This window comes from Nematolebias whitei, chromosome 5, assembly GCF_014905685.2.
Source record: "Nematolebias whitei isolate Nwh7 chromosome 5, NemWhi1, whole genome shotgun sequence".
In the NCBI taxonomy this organism is placed as follows: Eukaryota; Metazoa; Chordata; class Actinopteri; order Cyprinodontiformes; family Rivulidae; genus Nematolebias; species Nematolebias whitei.
This window is the reverse complement of record NC_056502.1, coordinates 45,311,104-45,318,066: the sequence shown is the minus strand read 5'-3', so window position 1 is coordinate 45,318,066 and position 6,963 is coordinate 45,311,104. Positions and strand designations below refer to the sequence as shown.

Below are 6,963 nucleotides of genomic sequence, written 5' to 3'. Positions count from 1 at the left end.
TGGAGTTCCTCGTGAGAGGCCTTTTGGTCGTAGTACGCTTTGCGTCCTTCAGCTGATTTTTCCAGGTTTTTCTGAGCGAAAGCAAAAGTGTTTTTAAGGTGTTTTTCCAAGTCTTTCATGTATTGTTGTGTAGTGTAGGCTGTTGCCATGGCAGCATCGCCTGGTTGGTACAACAGGTGTAGAGGGAGAGTCATTTGTCGACCCGTCATCATCTCGAAAGGAGAGATGCCAGTCGATGTGTGTGGAGTGGCCCTTATGGCCATGAGGACCAGAGGGAGTTTCACGTCCCAGTCCTTGTGGTTTGCGGCTACGTATTTTTTCAAAATACTCACCACAGTCCTGTTTGCTCTCTCAACCTGGCCTGAAGCCTGTGGATGGTAGCCAATATGGATGTTGGCTTTGACGCCTAGCATCTTCCACAGTTCTTTCATTACTTCACCTGTGAAGTGTGTACCTTGGTCTGAGTTCACCCTGAGGGGAAGTCCAAACCTTGAGAATACATGATTCATTAATAACATAGCAGTGGTTTGTGCTGTGTCATTAGGGGCTGGTAGACATTCTACCCATTTGGTAAACGCGCAGGTTACCGTGACAAAATATTTATTTCCTCTAGAGGTCTTAGTGAGTGGTCCGACCCAGTCAATCTGAAGGTCCAACCATGGAAATGCAATGCCTCTACTATGCAGTGGTGCTCTGTGGAGTGGTCTGGATGGCTGAAACTGGCCATAGACCAGGCACCCTTTTATGTAGTCTTTGACATCCTTCTTCATTCCAGGCCAATAAGCAATCTGTTTTAATGCTTTCAGCGTGGCATTGTCACCCTTGTGTCCTGCGGACGGAAGGTCATGTGCATGAACTAACATCACCCCCCTGTGGTCATGGGGGACCACGAACACGGGTGAGGATGTCCGTCCATGAGCAAAAGTTAGGATGCCCTTAAGTAGTTTTAACTGTTTGCACAACTGAAAGAGGACTTTAAGGTCTGGATTGGAATCCAGTTCGCCTTTTGATGAAGTGTATTTGTCTGGGTCAGTCAGATACAGTACCATCGAGTTAATTGCAGGATCCAACTTCTGAAGTTGGATGATGTCTGGGTCAGTCAGTATTGGGCGTACAGAAACTGTGTTATCAGCAGGTTTAGCTGCAGCTTGTGCACGTGTGACTGCCATTACCTCAGTTGTAGATTGTGAAGACTGAGTGTTGAGTAGCCAGGAGGGGTCAAAGGACCACGTGGGTCCGTCAACGGCTCCTTCCTTGGCTAGGGAGTCTGCAAGGTCATATTTTGAGATTTTTTGCAAATCCGAAATTGAGAGCAAAGGCTGTATTATCGGTATCGTAGGAACCAAAATGTCACGTGGAGGTGTGTCTCTACACACATGTGGAGGTGGCAGTATGGGATTAAGAGCAGGAGGTGCACCAAAATTCTTCTGAGGTGATTGTGGGTGACCTGGACTCTGACCTTGTTCGTCTTTGAGTTCCAGACCAGCTCGCCCCACGTCAGAAATCTTATTTGTTGCTGCGGCTAGTTTCTCCTCACAGGCTTTTAAGCGTTCCTGTGATGTTTGACACACTCTTAACCCTGATATCAATTGTATTTACACTTTTTAGTAATCATTAATTATTATTTTATGTTTTGTAAAAATGTTGTCTCATTACTAAATCAATATAAGTTGACTGTACTTTTTTACTAAAATATAGAGTGTAATGATCTTGTTAACAATCTTGTTTTTAAAAATGAAAGAATCCGTTTAAATTATGGATAATATCAGACACAGGTATCATTCATTACACAACTCTACCTTATCAGCAAAGTATCTGGTAAAGTTGTTGCAGATGTCAACGGAGGCCTCCATGCTGGCAGACCGAGGCATGTTTAAAATGGAATTTACGGTATTAAAAAGAACACGGGGATTATGACTGCTTGAAGCAATGATTTGGGAGAAGTATTTGTTCTTTTCAGATTTAACAATGCTCTGATAATCGTTCAAACACGTTTTTAACATGATAAAAGAAACCTGTAATTTGTCCTTTTTCCACTTTCATTCAGCTCTCCTGCATAGACATTTGGCTGCTCGAGTGGTCGCGTTAAACCAGGGGTGTGGTGCCCTCTTTGGTCGCCTGATTTTTAGTGGGGCCACGAGGTCTTAAATCTTAGAGCAGGTTGTATCATGCCTACTGAGCAGCTCCTGCGTACTAATACAGGCAGAGATTTCAGGGACTGAGGCAGCATCAGTAATGAATGCAGAGGAAAAAAGAGCAGCAGTTGAAGAGTTAAATATCCGACAACTCTTGGCTGGAGCGGGGGATTTAGACTCATGACTAACAGAGATTTCGAATGAAATGGGTTTGTGATCTGAAACAATAGCATCCCCAATTTCCAGATTAACTACAGACAATCTGTGAGACAGAACTAAATCAAGTGTATGGCCCTGTTGATGAGTTGGACCAACAACATTTTGCACAAGGTTGAAAGATTGTATCAGATTTAGAAACTCCTGCACCAAAGGCTTGTCAGGACAGTAAACGTGTACATTAAAGTCTCCCAGAATCAAGACCCTATTGTAATTGAGCAGTATTCCAGTCAGAAAGTCAGAAAATTCACTTATGAAGTTTTTGTTGTACGAGGATGGACTGTAGATCAGGCTGCACAGTGTTGGGTTGGAGCAGCCCATCTCAAAATACAGCAGTTCAAATATCTGAAAAGCTACAGCCTGTAGCTGTCTGCAGTTCCAGAGCTTTTTAAAAACTGTTAATAATCCACCACCCCTACCAGAAGTCCTTGGAGCATTAAAAAAGGCACAATCCTCCGGCAAAAGTTCAGAAAAAACACTTAACTCACCAGGGACGAGCCAGGTCTCTGTAACAAACATGAAGTCCAGTTCATTGTAGCAGAAAAAGTCGTTTAAGATGAAAGTTTTATTTGCCAGCTTTCTCACATTCAGCAGAGCAATCTTTGTAGGACCAGTAGCTGAAGGAAAAGCTGAGCTCGGAGCACAGATCAGCTGTTTCAGATTTTTGGAGTTTGAAGCGCGCCTCCAAGGACCAGAGACACCGCAGCTGTGCGCGCGCCTGTGGCGCGAGCCAGGTTCGATTACGGTGATCAGGCAGGTCCCAGCAGGATCAGTGAAGCACCCAGACAGGCGAATATCCAGCAGATGGTCGGCAGGAGATGATGCAGCAGAAGGTCAGGAGTTAGAGAAGTTCCACTGGAGACGACCAAAACAGCCGCAGCTGCACACGCCCGCTTCGTACACCAGGCCCGGGCACCTGAAGCAGGCTGGAGTTGAGTGGGTCAGCGAAGCATCCGGATGGACAGTTTAGCATCTGATGGTCAGCAGCAGATGACGAAGCAGCAGAGAGCTTGATGCTGGCTTTAATCCTCACGAGACAGCAGGCACGTCTTCCACAGCACCTGGAGCAATGTTTTCGGGCGGGCAGAAATGCCGCGCGCTGCAGGTAAACAGGGACATCAACAAGCAGAGGGGATGGGGGTCCAGAGCCCTGATCAAAGTGGTCAAACAAGGTGGGGTTTGTAGTAGATAACTGTATATTTAAAAATTGTTGGCGATCATAAACAAGTAGTGAGTTGATGTCACCGAAGAAAAATGACAAAAACAGAAAAAAAACCCCGATCAAAACAGACAGAGGTGAACAGCAAGCCACCAGCACCAGCGCCATCTTCCCGGAACACCTCTTTCAGTCTAAATATGTCATTTTGGGGTTGTTTTCACTACCACTTTGTCTATTTTAGGTGATCCAATTGCAAGTATTCTGCTTTCATTGTAAGTGTTTACACCATACCCCCCCCCCCCCCCCCCCGTCCTGTTCGGCATGGCACTCAGAATTATTGTCTGAGTGTCAAGGTGAAGCCCAACAGATTTACTTTCACAAGCAGAGCATTATGGCTAGCCTTAATGCTTTGCTTGATATATAAATAAAAGTTGTTTAGAATTTGCTTTGGGTTTGTTTCAGATGTTAATGGACATGGGGATGAAAGTAGAAAACAAAGGCAGTAGGGTGAGGCCTTCTAATGAGGACTTTGCTTTGGTTGGTCATGGTGAACAAAATCAAAAACGAAGGCAAAGCTCTCAATTTACTGGTCTGTCTACATTCCAACCCTCACCTGTGGTCATGAAGTTTGGATCATGACCGAAGAATGAAATACTGGATACAAGCAGCTAAAATGAGCTTCCATTGTCAGGTGCCGAGCTCAGCCTTAAAGAAAAGGTGAAGGGAGCTCAGAGTAAAGTCGCTGCTACTTCATATCAAAAGGATTTTCTTGAGATGGTTCGGGCATCTAATTAGGTTGCCTCCCGGATGCCTCCCTTTAGAGATTTTCCAGGCACATCCGTTTGGTTCAGATTTGGTTTGTCATATACAAAATCAGCACAAGGTCAACAATGCAATGAAATCCTGAGGACGAGAAGAACCATCTCAACTCGCCAAAAAAACAAGAAATATCAAAGCATGCAGCAAAAATACAAAAACAAGGCACCAAAAGTTTAAAAATAAATATATCTACAGTGAGGTTTTTTCAGCAGCATGGTTCTGTTCTGTTAGTAGTGTGGTCTTGTTAGCAGCGTTAGCAGGTCTTGTTAGCAAGTCCCACTAGCAGCTTGATGGTAATAATGACCGCAGCAGCTGCCCTTTCAGACTGCCCTCCAGAACCAGGTCCGGCAGACAGAGAACATCCAAAGTTTCCCTGCGAAACTGAACAGGACCGTAGAGTTCTGTCTATGCAGGCAGATGGAGAATCTTGTTTGCAGAGTTAGCAGGTCTTGTTAGCTGGTCCGGTCAGGAGCTTGATGGTACTAAGAACCACAGCAGCTGCCATCACAGAACGCAGTCCAGAACCGGTCTTGCAGACAGAGAACATCCAAGGTTTTCCCGCTGAACCGAACGGTAACGTAGAGTTCGGTCCATGCAGGCAGATGGAGGATCTTGTTAGCAGGTCCCACTAGCAGCTTGATGATAATAAGGACTGCAGCAGCTGCCCTCCCAGACTGTCCTCCAGAACCAGATCCTGCAGACAGATGACATCCGAGGTGTCGCAGTCATGCCCGTAATGTGGGTGTGCAGTGTAGGCGCAAAAAATGGTTAAAACAAGAACAACAGGAACAAAAAAACATAGAGTCAAAACAGAGCTAACATCAGTGTGGCCATACTGCGGTGCTCGTGACATCACTCAGGTCTCTTACTTGGTAAGAGACCCAGAGGAAGAACCTGAATTCGCTGGAGGGATTGTGTATCTTCTCTGGCCTGGAAACACCTCAGGGTTCCCCAACAGGAGCTGGAGGATTGCTGGGAAGAAGGATGTCTAAGTTTCTCTCTTGGACCTGTTGCCTCCTTGACCTGACTAAGTGATAGAAGATGGAATTTTTCTGGTGGTATTCACTGTTTTCTGTTGTCTTTTTTTAAAGATGCAGAAAAATCACCTTACAAATGCTAGTGAACTAGGGCTGAATGATTTTGGAAAATATTCTAATTGTGATTTTTTTTACCTCAATATTACGATTGCGATTTAATATGCGATTATTTTTCAATGTCTTCTTCTCATGTATTTTTCAGTGAACACAAGCAATAAATCTGTTTCGGTTGCAAAAAACTCCACTGTTTTCAGCTCCGCTGCAACTCTGTTTCTGTATTTTTTGTATAACTCCGGGATAGCAACTTTGCTAAAATGTGTGTGCAAGGGCATTCAGTACCACTTATCCATTTACGGTACCAAAGCCGTAAACCCAGGCTTGGTCACTATATTAATGGGCATCATGTCTTTCGCTATGAATTTCGTTATTACTCAAGTTATTTCCACGGGTTGATTCGAATTATGTTCATACGGAGTAATACCTTCGAACAGTTTGGTCAGTGATCCCTGTCGGCTGGCACTTTACTTACTTGAAGATGAAGCACTAGTTGTTGGTATTCTAGCCATGCAACTATCGTAAATGGCTTTGTGGTGTGTTTTTTTTAAGTGTTGATAAAGATTTGTGGTGTTACCTCAAGAGGTAGCAACAGCAGCAAGGTAGGTTCTGCACAGCGTCTTCTTTTTAATAGCCAAAATAATTCCAAGCAACGGACGTGCTGCCCCTCTTTGGTACCAAACTTTCAGATGCGTCAGCTTCTGTTGAGCCTGACGCCACTGTGCAACCTGTTAAAGTGCAGTGTTGACTTCTCCCACTCCCTGCTCTGCTTTGCTCCGCTCACTCGCAAGTCACGTAACCAGATCACGTGACCAGTCAAATTGCAGCCTTTGCAAATAGAAAATCTAATTTTATCATATTGCAATATCATTACAAATGCAATTGTTCAGCCATATAAATTCAAAAAGGTTCAAGACAAAAACAACTGGACTTTATGTGGAACAGAAGACGTTACGCTTCTCATCCAAGAAGCTTTCTCAATTCAAAGAGCAATGAGTGTGGGGTTCAGGTTATAAATAGGGATGCACCGATCCACATTTGTTTACTTCCGATCCGATCCCGATACCTACATCGGCCGATACCAATGCTATTCCGATATGGTATGGTATGGTATGGTATAAAGTTTATTCTTTTTAAAAAAGTACAAAACAATTCCATAACAATATAAAAAAAGATACAAAAGATTTAAAATGAAAGGCAGCAGAAAGAAGAAAAAATCTTATTATATCTGCCTCTTTTTTCAAACAGTTATTTCAATAATAATAATTTTCAAGTAACAGAACAAAATGAATTAAAGCTGCAAGCAGCGTTGAAGGCCCTCGCAGCGAAGCGCCGCTGCGGCCTTACGGCGACCGCGGAAACTCCAGCGACTCCTTCCGGTCGCCATCGAGAACGCTCACGCTACCGTCACGCGCCCGTTCTTCGGAGTGCGCATTCGCCGAACCTTTGACATAAGCTGCGACCGCATATATAACTATTGTAATAATGTAGGGGGCGCACTTGAGTCAAATATTAAACAACAACACCACTGTGTCCATAAGTC

General features: G+C 44.2%; 1 protein-coding gene across 1 annotated transcript in view; it reads right to left on the bottom strand.

Moving 5' to 3' along the window:
- The window catches only part of LOC119410418 (ectonucleotide pyrophosphatase/phosphodiesterase family member 2), a 303,683-nt gene that overhangs the window by 151,941 nt on the left and 144,779 nt on the right, over window positions 1–6,963 (bottom strand). The gene's annotated exons all lie outside the window — the stretch shown is intronic.